General features: G+C 56.4%; 1 protein-coding gene across 16 annotated transcripts in view; it reads left to right on the top strand.

Moving 5' to 3' along the window:
* Positions 1–16,724, top strand: part of PITPNM2 (phosphatidylinositol transfer protein membrane associated 2) — a 152,090-nt gene that overhangs the window by 62,586 nt on the left and 72,780 nt on the right. The window contains exon 4 of one of the 16 annotated variants that reach the window (XM_057746645.1): positions 4,608–4,667. The exons of 14 other annotated variants lie outside the window; for them this stretch is intronic. The gene's annotated coding sequence lies outside the window, so the exon portion shown is untranslated. Of the gene's footprint in view, positions 1–4,607; positions 4,668–9,094; positions 9,291–16,724 lie in introns of those variants that run through there. One more of the 16 variants, XM_057746652.1, reaches the window with a different exon arrangement.

Raw genomic sequence — 16,724 nt, 5'->3', positions numbered from 1 at the left:
TTTTTTTTTTATATATCTTTTCATTATGGTAAAATATGCATAAGATTGACAACTTTACCCATTTTTTATATTTTTTTAAATTAATTTTTAAAAATAAATTTATTTTATTTTTGGCTGTGTTGGGTCTTCATTGCTGCACGCAGGCTTTCTCTCTAGTTGTGGTGAGCGGGGGCTACTCTTCACTGCAGTGTGCAGGCTTCTCTTCTAGAGCACGGGCTCTAGGCACACAGGCTTCAGTAGTTGTGGCACATGGGCTCAGTAGTTGTAGCTCGAGGGCTCTAGAGCCCAGGCTCAGTAGTTGTGACACACAGGCTTAGTTGCTCCGAGGCATGTGGGATCTTCCCGGACCAGGGCTCGAACCCGTGTCGCCTGCATCGGCAGGCGGATTCTTAACCGCTGCACCACTTGGGAAGTCCTCCAGAGCTCTTTTCTTTCCCCAAACAGATACTCTGTCCCCGTTAAACACTTACTCTCCCTCCCCCCTCCCCCATTCTACTGCTACGCACCCTTCTACCTTCTGTCCCTATGAGGCTGCCCACTCTAGGCACCTCGTACAAGTAGAGTCATACAGTGTTTGTCCTGTGGTGTCTGCCCTCTTTCACTTAGCACAGCGCTTCCAAGTTTCGTCTGTACCGTTGGGGGATGGACGTTTTAGAAGTAGATGCGGTGTCTGGAAGTGTAAGCTGGCCCCCATCCCAGGAGCCGCAGAGGAACAAGAGGAAGAGAAGCCCAGGTCCTGCATAACATAACTCACGTCGTCCCTGTACCTGAAGGCTGGGGCTCCTCGGCCTCTGGCTTCATCTCTTTGCATTTCTCTAGGTGGGCGCATCTCGAAGCCATGACCCCCGTCCTATGTTTAGTGCTCCCAGGGCTACGTGTTTAGGTGCTTCTTGTCTCAGCCTCATTTTTCTCATCTGTGAAATGGATCTCGTGCACTGATTCTCAGATGATCTTTGGCCCAATTGAGCTGGCTTCCCATGGCCAGCCTGGAGCTGACCCTTGTGTGCCGGGCCGGCTGGGAGCAGGTCGGGGGAGGAGTGCTTCTTAGACTATGACTTTTTTATTTATTAAAAATTAATTAAGGGACTTTGATGTATCAGGACTTAAGAGGAGTTGACAGGTCACATGGTCTGGGAAAGCACAGAGCTGGTCATCCATTTAAGAAAACATTTTCGTCTTCTTTTTAATTTAATGGAGGAAATCATTAGCTCGGAAATTGGAAGGGCTGATTTATTCCTGTTTTGGGGAGGGGGGAGTGGAAGAGAAAATCTGCTCTAATTGCCGTTTGTTCTAGAAATATGTCAACAAGATATTCCCATTAGCTGGGCCTGGCATGGGCAGAGACAGGGCCTGCAGCTTCCTTCCCTGCAAACCCTGCTCTGGGAGGGGGGCAGGGGGATCTTTCTGGACCCAGGTGGGCGGTCGTGCTGTCAGCAGAGGCACATCTCTTCAAGGGTCCCAGCAGACCTGCCCTGGCTCCCCGGTGTGTGTTCTGGTGTGTGTGGGGGGGGTGCACGGCTGCCCGCCAGCCCCAGGGTTCTCACACTCAGGCCCCAGTTCCCAGGGATGCGGGACTGGGACCCCCATCTGGGAAGGAAGACTACGTGCCTCCTGGGTTTCATCTGGTTCCAAGGGGAGGCAACTGGGTTCACCCTAAAAATAACCAAACACGCAAAAATAATTTAAAGGTACAGCTGTTTTCCCACTGTCCCAGTCTGTTTGTTTTCCCAGAGTGGGGAGGAGCTCTCCGGCGTGATCTGGGCTCTTCTGGGGTCACTGTCTTGCTGCACCCCGGGGCGAGGTCTGGCTGGGCGCTGAGGTGGGCGCCCCACCCTGCCCTCTCCGCGGACACCTCCCGCCCAGGTCTGGTGAGGGGTGAGCCCCCCGTGTCTCCGCGCGCTGGCCGGCCTGGCTGGAGTGCTGCTTCCCCTTCAGGCTTGCTGCGTGTGCGGAGGGGTCCGCCTCATACCATACTTTAATTTTCTGAGCTCATCTAGCCCAGAAACAGGAGTAAAGTGAGTTCTCAGTGAGGAGGCTGTAAGTAGCCAGTCAGGTTGTGGAGAAGGTGGAAGGCATGGGACCACCAAGGTGTGAGCTCTGCTCTGAGCAATGGCTGGGTCCAGACCGGGTCTTCCGAATCCCCACCCGTGCTGGTCTCCCTGTGTTGGCGGAATCCGAGTGTTCCGAGCCCTTGCTCGCCTCTGTCCCTCCTCCCTGTCCACGGGGCCACCGTGAGGCTCCAAGGTTTATTATCATGTCCGTGGCCAGGGACCCTGTCTTCCCCGTAATAATCCTCCCATAGATGTGCCACTGTCTGGGGGGAAAGCCCACCATCAAGCGGGGGGTCCTGCGGGCGCTGAGTGTGGTCGTCCCTTGGGACAGTGGGCCTGGGACTCCAGGGCAGGGGTCTGAAGCCATGGGGCTGGGCCCACCATCACTGGGAGCTGGTCCACAGTGGGGGGAGAGGCAGACCCAGACAGGTGGGGTGGAGCACTGACCTCTGCAGAGTCTTCATTCACTCACTCAGCCGCTCATCCATTCATACCAAAGACTCATTCAGTGCCTGCTGGGAGCCAGGCACTCTTCTAGGCCCCGGGGATACAGCAGTGAATACAGCCCAACCAAAATTCCTGCCCCCAAGGGGCCTCCATTCCAATGGGAGAGACAATTTTATTCTATTTTTTAATAAAAATTTATTTATTTTGTATTTATTTTTTATTGGCTGTGTTAGGTCTTCGTTGCTGTGTGTAGGCTTTCTCTAGTTGCGGTGAGCAGGGGCTACTCTCTTTGTTGCAGTGTGCAGGCTTCTCGTTGCAGTGGCTTCTCTTGTTGTGGAACACGGGCTCCAGGCTCATGGGCTTCAGTAGTTGTGGCACGTGGGCTCAATAGTTGTGGCTCACAGGCTCTAGAGCACAGGCTCAGTAGTTGTGGCGCATGAGCTTAGTTGCTCCCCGCCATGTGGGATCCTCCTGGCCCAGGGCTCGAACCAGTGTCCTCTGCGTTGGCAGGCAGATTCTTAACCACTGCGCCACCAGCGATGTCCTGGAATAGACAATTAAAAAAAAAGAATGTGCTACACTATGGGTGAACCAGAAAGATGTTACACTGAGTAAAATAAGCCAGACACAAAAAGACAGATACCATAGGATTCCGCTTATATGAAGTGCCTAAAGCAGTCAAATTCAGGGTGGAGTGGTGAGTGGGGCTGCAGGGAGGGAGGAATGGGGAGTTACTGTTTAATGGGGACAGAGTTTCTGTTTTCCAAGATAAAGAAGTTCTGGAGATGGATGGTGGTGATGGTTGCACAACAATATGAATGTCCTTAACACCACGGAATTGTACACTTAAAATGATTGAGGTGGTAAGTTTGATGTTATGTGTATCTTACCATAATTTAAAAAATAAAAATAAAAGAAGAAAGAAAAGTACATAGTATACTAGATAAGGATCAAAGCTATGAAGTAAGTGGGAAAGTCAGGGGAGTGCTGGGGTTGGGCTTACGTTTGAAATAAGTAAGGGTGGTCGAAGAAGGCCTGAGTGAGGAGGGGCCCAGAGCAGAGGCTGCAGTGGGAGGTGGCTCTGGGAGAGGGTCCACGGGTACAGTTGCCCCGAGGCGGGCAGGGCAGGGCCTCCAGGCCTTCTGTGAGTGGGGTGAGACCAGGTGACTTCTGGGCACAGGTTTGAAGGGGATCCCTCTGGCCGTCCTGTCGAGGGAGGCAGAGGCCGTGGGGGAGGCTAAGAGAAGGCTTTGCAGGGTGAGGGGAAAGCTGGCTAGAGCTCCTTGGCCCTCGGCGGCAGGTCCCAGCTCTGGGTGACCCGTACCTGTTGGTGGGCTCAGAGCACAACTGCAGTTATGGCTGTTTGTGGTGGTGTTTAAATTTTTCTGGAGTCCCCATTGCCACCCCAAGATGTCACTTTTCCCCGACTTGACGGGAGGGGGATGACATGGCCAGGCTTCAGTTCTGGCTTTGAAGCCACTCAGCTGTCCCTGGGGCCCTTGACCTGCCCTGGTGTGGGGTCGAGTGCTGGGGGCCCCCTCCTACCCAGGCCTGTTCCAGAACCTCCTGCCTCTCAAGAGGCCCATGCAGGCCAGGCCGGGAGGAGTCCGGGGGCCTGGGCTTTAGCCCCAGCTCCTCCTGCCTTGCTGTGTGCTCCTGCAGCCGAGTCTGGGTTTCTGCATCTGCAAAGTGAGGAGGTCAGACTAGAATCTGGTCTGGGTTCTAGTCCAGCCTCTGTGCCCAGCACGAGCCTGTGAGAATGGCTTTGTGCACGTGGAAAGGTGTCCCCAAGGACCTGAGACAGCCCAGCCCGAGACCACGGACCCCCTGCACATGCCCACGGGGGTCCCTGCTGCCACTTTAGGAATGGGGGGAGGGTCTGTTCCAATCCTCCGGTGCCTGCCCAGGCATTCCGGGGATGACCTCAGGAGTTGCTGGGGGAAACGGCAGGAGATGGGGTTCTAGAATAGTGCTCTGGGGCCAATCGGGGCAGGAGGAGAGGTCAGCGGTTCAGGGACCTACATCATTATGGAGCCCACTGCACCCACTCCCTGGCTGGCGCCTATTTTGTTCCCTGAGAGCCCAACTGTCCACCTTCTGTCCTTTTAGAGAGAGCCTTGGGGGCCAGGCTGCAGACAGACGCTTGCTCCACTGCCCAGACACCATGGGGTAAGTAAGGAGAGGAAGGGATGAAGGAAAAGATGGAGGAGTGAGGTACTGGGCCTGGACCGTGTGTCCTCCCTTCCCATCCCATCGAGTCCTTGGAGCTGCTCTGTCCAGGGCGATCACCACCAGCCCCGTGTGAGTTCTTAATTTTAATTTAATTTATTTATTTTTTATTTTTGGCTGCACTGTGTCTTTGTTACTGCACACAGGCTTTCTCTAGTTGTGAGTAGGAGCTACTCTTCGTTGTGGTGTGCGGGCATCTCCGTGCAGTGGCTTCTCTTGTGGAGCACGGCCTCTAGGCACAGGCTTCAGTGTTTGTGGTGTGTGGGCTCAGCAGTTGTGGCATGTGGGCTCAGTAGTTGTGACTCGCAGGCCCTAGATCGCAGGCTCCGTAGTTGTGGCACACGGGCTTAGTTGCTCTGCAGCATGTGGGATCTTCCCAGAGCAGGGCCCGAACCCGTGTCCCCTGCATTGGCAGGCGGATTCTTAACCACTGTGCCACCTAGGAAGTCCGGTTATCTATTTTAAATATAGCAGTGTGTACGTGTCAATCTCAAACTCCCCAGCTATCCCTCTCCCCCACCTTTACCCCCTGGTAACCATAAGTTCATGAACTTTAAAAAAAAAAAAAAAAAAAATATATATATATATATATATATATATAAAAATTCATTCATCCATTCATTCATTTACTTATTTTATTGGCTGCGTTGGGTCTTCGTTGCTGCACACGGGCTCTCTCCACTTGTGGTGAGCAGGGGCTACTCTTTGTTGTGGTGCATGGGCTTCTCTTGTTGCGGAGCAGGAGCTCCAGGCACGCTGGCTTCAGTAGTTGTGGCACACAGGCTCAGTAGTTGTGGCTCACAGGCTCTAGAGTACAGGCTCCGTAGTTGTGGCACACGGGCTTCGTTGCTCCTCGGCATGTGGGATCTTCCCAGCCCAGGGCTCGAACCCGTGTCCTCTGCATTGGCAGGCGGATTCCTAACCACTGCGCCACTAGGGAAGCCCCCGTGAAAGTTTTTATAATAAAGCGTCAAGGGGAAACGTGAGAAGAGGGTTGTAAAGAGGAAGTGTTTCCCAGGTCGTGGGCTTCAGAGACAGGCCTCCAACGCGTCTGCCCTAAGGTCTCTGTGTGTCAGAGCCGCAAGGCGCTGGCCTCTGCGTTGGCTTCAGCCGTCCCGACCACAGGCAGCAAGGGGAGGCGGGACGTTGGGTGCTGTGCCAGCTGTGCTTCTGTCTGCTGAGAAGACCACACTCCTGAGGCGGCGTCCGCACCCCTTCCCCGGCCCCACTGTTCTGGTGTCCAGCTTAGGGGATGGCGGGGTTGTTCCTATTTGGTGGAAGAGTGGAGGCCCACAGATGGACCTCGCTGTGCCCCGCTCATGTCATCTCCAAGAGAGGCTGAGACCCCAGCCCGGGTCGCCCCGCGCTCTCCCTGGCCCCGTTCCTGCAGCTTGGAGTGCGTACGGGGCCAGCAGCAAAGCCAGTCCTGGAGCCGGAGTCGTAGACAGGAGCAGCAGCAGCACTGGTGCCGGCGGGTGGGAGAGCCAGGGCCCCGGGGCCTGTGGGGGCCGTCCCCCCCGCGTGGGCTCACTGCCTTCATCCTTCTCCTCCACTTCCTGCGTAGGAGGTTCTGGGCATCGAGGTCTTCCCCTAGTTGGCCGTCCCGTCATCCCTGAGGGTGGGAAATGTGGCCGAAACTCATGGGGACGTGTGACTCGGGGTGTGGCGACTCTGATTTTTAGAAACAGGCGGGAGGCAGGTGGGGGTCAGAAATGCCTCCCCACACACCAGGGCCCCAGGTGGTACCCAGGCTGTCGGGAGGGGCTCTGGTCCCCTCAGTCCCTGAGGGGTCGGGCCGAGCGGGCGGCGTGGCGTGAGATGAGGGGCGCGGCTCTCGGCCGAGGTGATGGGCACAGTGGGCCGGGTGAGGAAGCCCTGAGCGTCCTGCCCCCTCACTCCCCTCTCCCCTCCGGGGGCAGAGACCTGCTATTTGCCCCACTGGGTCGGGCCAGTTCCCCTCCCAGCCTGGCCGCCTAGGGCCCAGAGGCCCCGTCTGGGGGAGGCTGAAGCAGAAGTGTGGGGATTGGCTCTGAGCTGACGCCTTCCCTCTGGCATAAGGCTCCTCCACCCGCCTCAGGCTCTGACAGCGGCTCCCCCTTCTCCATGGCAACTTAGCTCAGTGGTCCCAGTGGAGGAGAGAGAATCACTTCTCCCTCTTCCCTCCCTCCCTCTCCTCTCTCCCCACCCCTTCCTCTTGGTCTCCCTTCCTCTTTCGTCCCTGCCGGCTCCGGCTCCTCCATCCATCCGTCCGTCCATCCATCCATCCCTCTGTCTCCGAAGCGCCCTCCCGTCTCCAGGCATGGGTTGCTGGCAGAGCTGCGTGCCGGGGGCGGCTCCCTGAGGCTGTCAGCATGGGGAGCTCGGGGGACCTCCGCAGACGTGGGGGGCTGCTGGACCACCAGCCCCGGGCCGGCTCCTGGGGTGTGTGGCTCCCAGCTCTAATACTTTGTCTCCCCTCTTCCCCTTCCTTACATTTTCTTCCTGAAAGGTAATTTTCTGCTAAAACTGTCAGAGCCTTAGGACGGGTTTATTAGCAAGACAGGCTCTGTCCTGGTCACGTGGGTTGCTTGTTTTCCCTGGAGTAGCTGGGATGGAGGGAGAGAGGGAGGAAGAGGCATGGCCTGACTCGGAGCTCGGAGGGGACTCAGCAGAGTTTGGGTGTGTGGGGGGTTCTTTCCTCCAGGGCAGCTGTGCGAAGCCTACTCCCGACTCCTGGTGCTCGAGTCTGTGGCTGTCTGTTGCACTTCCTTTTTTCAGCCCAATTGCTACACAGCGTGAGCAGTCTGCTTTTCTGGGCCGTGGTCCGACCAGGGGGAAGGGAAGGGAATTCGGGGGCACGCACGTGCACTCCTTGTGGGGCAGGGCTCCAGAGTGGCGATGGCTGGGTACAGGTTTCTCTGTCTAATCCTTTCTCACCTGAAAATGGAGTTCAGTGGGGAAATGTTTTGTCCCCATAACCAAGCATCTCTGAGAAGATGGTGTAGCGAGAATCAGGCTCTGGCTGGTTCTGGACAGGAGGGGTCCGGGCGGCCTGGCTGTGTCCCAGGCAGCACCAGTATCTGTCTGGGGCCGCCCGTAAGCAGAGTTTGGTTCAGACAGGATCCTCAGAGCACTGCCCAGTGGGTCAAGATTTTCCGTCGTGTCTACCCCATCGCCAAACCGTGGCGTTCTAGAGGGCTTTTGCATGGCTCTCCTGGAAGGAATCTGTAATCAGCTGCCTGTCCCAGGGGCATTCTCGAGACCTGTGCCCCTCCTGTAACCTCTGCCTCTTGGCAGCGGGTGATGGAAAAAGAACCCCCCACTGTCAACTAGAACATCTATGTTGATGGAAAGTGAGGCCCGAAGAAAACGGATTTAGCACCCAGTTCTTAGAAGCCACGGGTTTGAATGGTGCTTGAGAGGAAGCCCTGTGTGATCTTTAAATAGAAAGTGAACACCAGTGACTCACAGAGAGGCTTGAAAGTTTGATGCAGGTATCGGGGGAAACAACAGTCAGCTCTAAATGTGGTCCCCACCTTGGGGGCCGAAACGGCAGGGGCTCTAGGCATTCAGGTATGTGTCTCAGAGTCAGGCATCTGATTGGATTATATATTTATTTTCAGCGTTCTCTCTGGCAGATTGCTTTAAAAACAGATGGCCCAAGGCAGGGCTCCCCCGGTCTGGGTGTGTGGTCGGGTCTCTTTAAACTACATTTGTTCATCTCCCAAAGCCCTGTTTCACTAAAGCCGCCTCAGACTCTGAGTCCTTGGTGCTTCCCTTTGAAAATCAGATCGGTTCCTGTTGGGCAGGATGAAAATGCTTCTGTGTCTGCAGCGTCTGTGCTGTGTCTTGCTTTTCCTTCGCTTTGAGGCTGGCGTCTGTCACCAAGACCCTCCTGGCATCTGGGCGCTGTGGAGGCTTCTTAATGACATTAAGCATGTCTGGATTCTGGTTGGTTTGCTGTAAGTTCTGATGGGTTTACGCGTTGTGTGATGGCTGGGGAGGCGGTGTGCTGGTTGGGTTGGGTTTGGTTTTGGTTTGCTGGCGAACGGAAAATCTGACGTGACACGTAAAAGGTCAGCCCCGTGAGTGGCAGCACTGGTTGTCGGCTTTGCTCCCAGTCTCCATGGGAGGTGGCTGCAGCTGGGGTTACTCTGCCCCCCCCCCCCCCCAGGGTCTTTCATGGGCATCCAGGGTGGGATTGCTTTGGTGACCCACGTGTGTGTTTAATCGGCAAGCCGGCAAGTGGGAAGCATGGCAGAGCAGGGCTGGCTATGCAGGGGGAGGGAGGCACAGCTCCGCCAACCCGTCCGCTTTCATCCAAAGTGAATCCTGAGTGCTCCGTGCCAGCCTCCTTCCCCTCCCTCTCGTGTCCTCCGGCACCAGGAGCCAGCCTCCGGTCTTAGTGCAATTTCACATAGCGGTGCCTTACTTGAAAGCGTCGTAAAGAGCCGCAGAGGGTGTGAGCGCAGGTCGGAGAGGTGGGAGCCCTGGCTGCTGACGGATTCAGCCGCGGAGCGGAAAGCGTGGAAAGCTCATTCCAGGAAAAGTAGAATAGTCACCGTGTTGGCTGGCTTTCAGGCGGTGAGTGGCTCTCTCTTCTTTAATTCGATGGGAGCACTGGGATTCAGGGGAGAGCTTGGGAGGAAGCCTGGTGTTTCGGACAGACCTCGCGAAGCCCGCAAAGCTCCGTGGGGGAAAGTTTGGTTTGTCCTCCACCCAGGCTGTGTCAGGCAGGACAGGCAGTGCTGGCTCAGCGTCAGGGATTCTAGGACTTAGGACCACGAACGCCTGGGAGGCTGAGCCTGTGCCCCGGTCCAGCCCCGCTGCCCAGACTAAGAAAATCTCAGTGGTGGGATCTTGTGTCAAAAGTTCATCTTTTTACACAAATGGCTTAAGAAATTGTGCAGGGGAACAGAAGCTCATGAGCATCGACCCCTCCAGGTCAGCTGTGCGATGTCCCTCAACACACACACACACACACACACACACGCATACACATGCATGCCGTCACACACGTGCACACTCATACACACACACAGATACAGTTATCCCTTCTGCCATCAGGGGTGCACGTACCAGCTGGCATTCTGCCCTTGATAACATGATCTCCTACCAACAGTTCCCGGTATTGATAAGATCGCACAGCTGTGCTTTTAATGCATTGCTTTTTAGCTCTGTGTCTTACCTGAATGAGACAGACCATTTGTGTCCACTTTTGGAAAGAGCTGCCTCCCTCCCTTACTGTTCCTCTTTTCCATAACCCCCTGGGCCCCGCTGCGTCGTCAGGTGTGCTACAGACAATAGCACGTATGTGTCTGCAGAGGAAGCCAGCTTTTCATCCCAGGCTGCTGAGGGTCTCAAGCTGAAAGGAAGGAGGGTTGTCAGAGAGAGACTGCTAAGCTTAAGAAGTGCTGAGCTGCAAGGCCGTGCGTGCATGCGTGCGTGTGTGCGCACGCGTGTGCCTTCTCCACCTTGTTCATGTTTAGGCATCTTCAGCTTTGTTTTCCATTTCTCCCCATTGTCTGGTTCCTCTCCCTGAGCAAACTCTGAACTGGGATCTTAACACCCACCTCACAGGCGCCCTCACAAATCTCATCTAATTTAACAATTTGCAACCACTTTAGAAGTGCTTGGTGTTGTCCCATTTTACATGTGAGCAAACTGAGTCTCAGAGCAGTTGAGTAGCTCCCCTTGTGGCAGAGCCAGAACTCAGATCTCTGACTCATTCATTCATTCATTCATTCATTCATTCATCACTTACACACGCAGCCTGCTCTGCATTGGGCCCCAGGCCACCGGGCTTTGGGATGAAGGGGAGATCCGGTCCTTGCCCTCCAGGGAGGCGTCCCTCCATCCCAGTTGTCTGAGGAGAGAAAAGGAAAGAAGCAAAGGGTAGGCACTGAAGGAGGAGGCAGCCCTGGGTGGAGTGGGGAGCCCCTTGCTGGCACCCACCACAGGCCCCCGCTCCCACCTGCTTCACTACAGACAGTCTATTGTCTGGGTCATGATCCCCTCTCTGTTCTGCTGTGAGGACAACTTGGCTCACATTCTTTTAAAAATTAAGACATTGTCTAGGAATTTTCCTGGCGGTCCAGTGGTTATGACTCCGTGCTTCCAGTGCTGGGGGTGTGGGTTCGATCCCTGGTCAGGGAACTAAGATCCCACATCCCGCGTGGCATGGCCAAAAAAGAAAAAAAAAATTAAGACATCATGTTGTCATCAGGAAGACAGTCACAGAGTGAGCCTGTGTGTTTTATGCTGAGAACTTAGGTGTGGGTGGCTCAGTGTAGAAGGAGGGCCATGTACCCCCAGACACCGTGCCTCAGTTTCCTCATCTGTACCCTGGAGATAGCACCACTTACTTCATGCACCTCAGCATGGAGGAGGCAGGTATGAGGGTGTGTGGCAGTGGAGCCGGGAACAGGCATCAGGGGCTATTATCATGGTATCCCGGTGCCTCCCTCTCCAATGGCTCAGAAAAGACTAAGCGTTTGGAGTATATAGACACATGCATATAGCTATGCAGAGAGAACGTGTACCAATGGTGAAGCAAATGACAAACAGTGATTCTGGGTAGAGAGAATCTCAGAGTTCTTATGTTATTTTTGCAACTTTTCTGTAAGTTAGAGATTATGCAAAAAAAAGAAAGAAAGGAAAAAAAAAAAAAAAAGACAGGTATTTGAGGGCTTTTCCCCAAAAGTGGCCAGAATAGTGACATAACAGAGGAGGGTTTGTACCTTAAGGAGCCCACAGGAAGCCACATGAACAAACCAATGGCCGGCTTGCCCTGCAGGGGAAAAGGAGCTATTGTGAGGGCCCTTTCAGGTCATGGCCAGGCCGGACTCTCTTGAAGCAGGGTTCTCCCTGGACACCAGGGCCTCCGATGGCAAGCTCCTCCCCAGCTCCCTCCCTGGGCTGGGTGAGGCCTTCCCCGGGGCCTGAGTCTCTTCATCCAGAGGACAGAGCCTGCTGCTTGCCCCATCCTGGAGAAAGTTGATGATTTCTCGACGGGGCGCTGGTTTAGTTTTGGTCCAAGCTGCAGCATACCCTCCCGTGCTGTCAGCTTTGTGGCCTTCTGCTGCCTCCCCGGCTCCTCAGAGCCCCTTTCGGTAAATCCTTGCGTGGTTGCTGGGAGTTGCAGCTCTGCTCCCTGCGGGCCACCCCAGCCTCCACCGCCTCCCCAACAAAGTGAGCGTGGCGGCACGCAAGCCGGTACCCGAGCCTGGCACCTGAGAAGGCTCCGTTCCAGTCTCCTCACCTTGTTGCCATAGCGAGAGGAGCGTCCCTCACCGGGTCCCTCTTTCCTCCCTGAAAGCAGCTCAGAGGGTCACAGGCAGGACAGGGGTAGCATCGAGGGGGAATTTGGGGTGCATTCAGGGCCATCTCGCACCCTCAGGTGCCCACTGCACTGGGGGAGCGTGGAGAGGGAAGCAGGTCAGAGTCCCTTGTCCTGTCCCCACCCTGCCATCAGCCTGGGTGTGAGACCCGGGAGAACTCCCTTGACCTCTCCGAGCCTCAGTTTCCTGGTCTGCACAACAGGGTTAAGAACGGTGCCCTCGGGAGGCGGGAAGGACCCCGGGAGGGTGTGTGCAGAGCGCCGCCATCCGGGCCGGCGCCTTGCTCTCCCTGTCGCCCTGTGCCCTTGCCAAGCACGTCACAGCTTTCGAGGTGCGGACACACCATCATCACCGCCTGTGGCTGTGACCCGGCTTTGTCAGGGCTTCAGCAGGCGGTGCACACAGGGAACCAGGAACGGGGAATGTAAAACACTGTGGCCGCCTGGTTTCATTTGCCTGCTGGGCCCCTGCTAATTGCAGGGCTAATGTCCTACCTCTGGATTCCGGGTTCCTGGGATGGGGAGACTGGGATGTGGGGGCTGTCCTTGGGGTGGCAGGAAGGACAGAACTTGTTAGCCACGTAGACCCAGGGTTGAGTTCTGGCTATGTGACCTGCAGAAGTCACTCAATCCCGTGAGCCTGAGTTTCGTTCTGTGCAGGACAGTTTCATTCTCCTGCTGCGGGCGCTGGGCGAGGATGGGCCTGTGGAAGAAGCAAGATGATGCGGGTGATTGCTTCATAGGGCTCTCCTCCGGGGTAGGACTTGAGAAAAGGATTCGTTTCAAATGACCACTCTGTACCAAAGGTTGTCCTAGGATCAGGGCCAGGCCAGCTGCCGCTTTACACGTTCCTAAGTGTTTGGAGAGCCAGTGCTGCGTCGTGGCCAGCAGGACCTTCCGTTGGAGGTGTGGTCACAGAGGTGCCTGTGGCCTGGAAGATGAAGGCCCAGGCCCTGCCAGCCACCTGAGGTCACACGGCACAGCAGTGTTGCTGATGGGGAAACCAAGGCACGGGGGTGTTTCTCACTGCTGGAGCTGGGCGAGGCTGCAGTGACAAGGAGGGGCCTTCGCTGGACCCAGAAAAGAGCAGGGGCCAGAATTGTTACTTGACTTACTGCCCGGCACCTTCAATCTGGAGGTAAGAGGCCAGCTTGATGGCTGCCCCCCGCCCTCTGCCCTCCTGGGCAGCAGACGACACGCTAAGATTCCAGGTCAGGCCCAGAAAATGGGGGAGCTGGCACGGGAGCCTTCCGGAGCCCCCCAGAGCCACGCTGGGCTGGGCTGGGCAGCTCCAGGGGCAGGACAGAGTCCCCCTTCTTCCCCGCACTGGGCCCTGCTCCCCTCTGCCCCCCCTCCCCCCCCCACCGCCGTTTGCGGCTGTGGAGGGGCCGTGCTGGTGATGCGGTGACATCCCTTCTGTGCAGCGCCGGCATGAGCCACGACTTTCTTGGGCTGCCTCTTGCCCCACAGTCAGTCCAGGTCGGGCCGGTGCATGGAGGGTCACGTCCACGCAGGCCCTTAGGGGTGTCCCCCCACCAGTCCAGGCTGAAGAAGCGGTTGGTCCCTGCAGTCATGGAGAAGGCAGGGCTGCCTCATGTGCAACCTGAGGAAGAGGCGCTGCCCAGGTGCCTTGAAGAAGAGCGTCCATCTGACGGCAGCTGTGCTCCTCTGACCGCTTGGCAGTCTGCGTGGACTCATGTGTGACAGCCAGCAGGAGGGCTCCTGCCTTGGCCTGGCAAGTGCCACATTCCCCGGAGCTGTCCGGCCTGGGTGCTTCACGAGGCCTGTCTCTGCAGTGGGGGTAGGGGGTGGGGCCCAGGGGCACAGAGCCATGGCCTGCATGGTCTTAGGGCCCTTGAAAATGGTCCTGCTCAAACCCCTCTGCTTTAGCTGGGAAACTGAGGCCCACGGGGGGCCAGGTACCTACCTAGTCCAGCTCCCTGGACCTTGGTAGCTCTACCTTCTATCAGTAGCCTGATAGCATTCAGGGTCTGGACCCACTTCCCACGGCGGGTGCAGAACTGGGGCAGGATTTACGCCCCTAAGAGCAGTGAGCCGCGCTGGGAGGAGACAGCAGAGCCTCTGGAATCCACCTGCCTCACTGTTGGGGGTGGGGCATGGCTCAGCTCCCCCAGGCTCTCTCCCATTGCCCCAGGCCACCAGCAGAGGCTCCTGGCTGGGTCTTGCTGCCCTGGGCTCTCAGCTCATTGCCAGTCAGTCAGCGCACGCTCAATGACTGTGAATTACCAGTGTGCAGAGAGCATGCTTGGGCGTGGCTTTGCGGCCTCCAAGCAGGACGCATCTGGTTTACCGGGCGAGTCTGGCTGCAGCCCTGTGGAATGATGAGGCAGATGACCAGAGTCTTTTCACGCGGGGCAGAGGAGTTGAGTGAGCTGCCTGAGGTCGGACAGCAGCTCTGGGACAGAGTTTGGACTTCAGATCACTTGCCTAACAAACACTTGCCGGGCGACTGCCTTTACTGAGCAGGTGCTCCGGCCAGGCCCTGGGGAGCGGGCTTTGAGCAAGGCGCAGGGCCTGAGCGCGCAGGCACACGTGCGGTGACATAGGGGCCGGAGAAAGGCCAGAGAAGAGAGTCAGCGCCAGGTGCCCGTGGAGCTGACCGGGCCCACAGGGAAGCCTTGCCTGGGCGAAGGGCTCTTTGAGCACAGGGCGCTCCGTCACCTGATTCCAGGCCCAGGGGGACACCGACGTGCATCCCCCCACCAGCCAGGCCAGCGGACAGACATTCTAGGTTTGGCTCTGCCGTGTGACCTCAAGCAGGCCCTGTCCTGTGACTGCTCTCTCCACCTGCAGGAAGAGGTCAAAACAGGCCATATGTTCGCACCCTCTGGTGGGCTCCCCAGTAGCCTTGAGGACCGTGTATAAAATGCAGGGTCCTGGGCCTCTCACACAGAGGTTCTGATTCAGTAGGCCTGGAGGGAGAGCCAGGAATGTGCATTTTGAACAAGCTCGCGAGACTTTTTTTTTTTTAATTTATTTATTTTGGCTGAGCTGGGTCTTAGTTGCGCATGTGGGATCTTTTTTTTTTTAGTTGCAGCATGCAGACTTTTAGTTGCAGCACACGTGCAGGATCTAGTTCCCCAACAAGGGATCAAACCCAGGCCCCCTGCACTGGGAGCGCAGAGTCTTACCCACTGGACCACCAGGGACGTCCTCACGAGACGCTTCTAAAGCAGCTCATCCCTGTACCTCAGTTTGAGAGATGCTGCCCTTGGCCATGGAGAAGCCCTTTGAGTGCCAGCATCACCAGTCCTACAATGATCCTGACCTTGCCCCTTGGCACAGCAGCACCTGCAGAGCTGGGAGGGTGGAGAACCGGCGGTTTGCTGATGCTCCACTGTGTGAGCTCCCATACCCGGCAGGAGCCCAGGGGAACCCCGGTCTCAGTCCCAAATCTTCCAGAAGCCTTGGCCAGCTCCCCACCCCCAATGAGAGGTTCTCCCAAAATGGAGACAGCTAGGGGATGCTGAGGCAAAGGTCAGGGTGGGGTCTAGCATTTCTCAGCAGAGAAACTGCAGTCACTGGGTTAGGCCTTCACCCAACAAATGCTTCCGGCCACTTGCTTGGAGCTGGTGCACCTGAGGACTCAGGCAGGGCCGGGCTGGCCTGACCGGGTGTGGGGGCCTAGAACAGGCTGTCCAGGCACCATCGTGGGGAAAGCAGGGAGGCCGGGCGGCTGCATGTCCAGCAGCCACTTCCCCTCAAGTGTCTTCACAGTAGACAGAGAAGGACTTCTCGCCAGCTCCTCAAGTGACCTTAGCTAATTGGGCTGCAGCCCTGTTGAGAGCCTGGTGACAGGCTTGCTCTGTCCTGCCAAGCACCAGTGTCACTCCCCTGGCCAGGACGCCATTGCCTTTTCTCCTAAAGGCTCCCAGAGCAGGGGAACACTGGCTAATGTCCATGTGGTCAGCTCAGGCTATGGCCTGTTTCCTGATGCCACAAACCAGTGAAGTAGTGTAGGGACTGCTGTGACAAAGGACCTCAAGCTGGGTGGTTTAGAACCACAGACATGTGTTGTCTCACTGTTCTGGAGGTCAGAAGTCTGAAATCAAGGTGCCTGCAGGGCCACACTCCCTCTGAGGGCTCTAGGGGAGGGTCATTCCCGGCTTCTTCCAGAATCTGGTGGCCCCAGATATTCCTTGGCTTGCATCTCTCTGATCTCTGTCTCTGTGTCCATGTGGTTGTCCCCTCTGTGTGTATCTCTGTGTCCTCTCCTCTTCTTATAAGGACACTGCCATTGGATTTTTTTTCCTTTTGGCTGCGTTAGGTCTTCATTGCTGCACGCAGGCTTCCTCTAGTTGCAGCAAGTGGGGGCTACTCTTGGGTGCTCGGGCTTCTCATTGTGGTGGCTTCTCTTGTTGCGCAGCACAGGCTCTGGGCACGCAGGCTTCAGTCGTTGTGGTGCACGGGCTTCGTTGCTCCGCAGCATGTGGGATCTTCCCGGACCAGGAATTGAACCCGTGTCCCCTGCATTGGCAGGCGGATTCTTAACCACAGGGAAGTCCCCCCTCTTTGGATTTTGGGTCCATCGTAAATCCAGGATGATCTCCTCTCGAGATCCTTAACTAATTGCATCTGCAAAGCCCCTATTTCCAAAGAAGGTCACGTTCTGAGGTTCCAGGTAGACGTGAATATGGGGGGACACTCTCCCACCCACT

The sequence above is a fragment of the Hippopotamus amphibius genome, chromosome 8 (assembly GCF_030028045.1).
Source record: "Hippopotamus amphibius kiboko isolate mHipAmp2 chromosome 8, mHipAmp2.hap2, whole genome shotgun sequence".
NCBI lineage: Eukaryota > Metazoa > Chordata > Mammalia > Artiodactyla > Hippopotamidae > Hippopotamus > Hippopotamus amphibius.
Note: the sequence above shows the minus strand (reverse complement) of the source record. Positions and strands in the feature narration are given on the sequence as shown.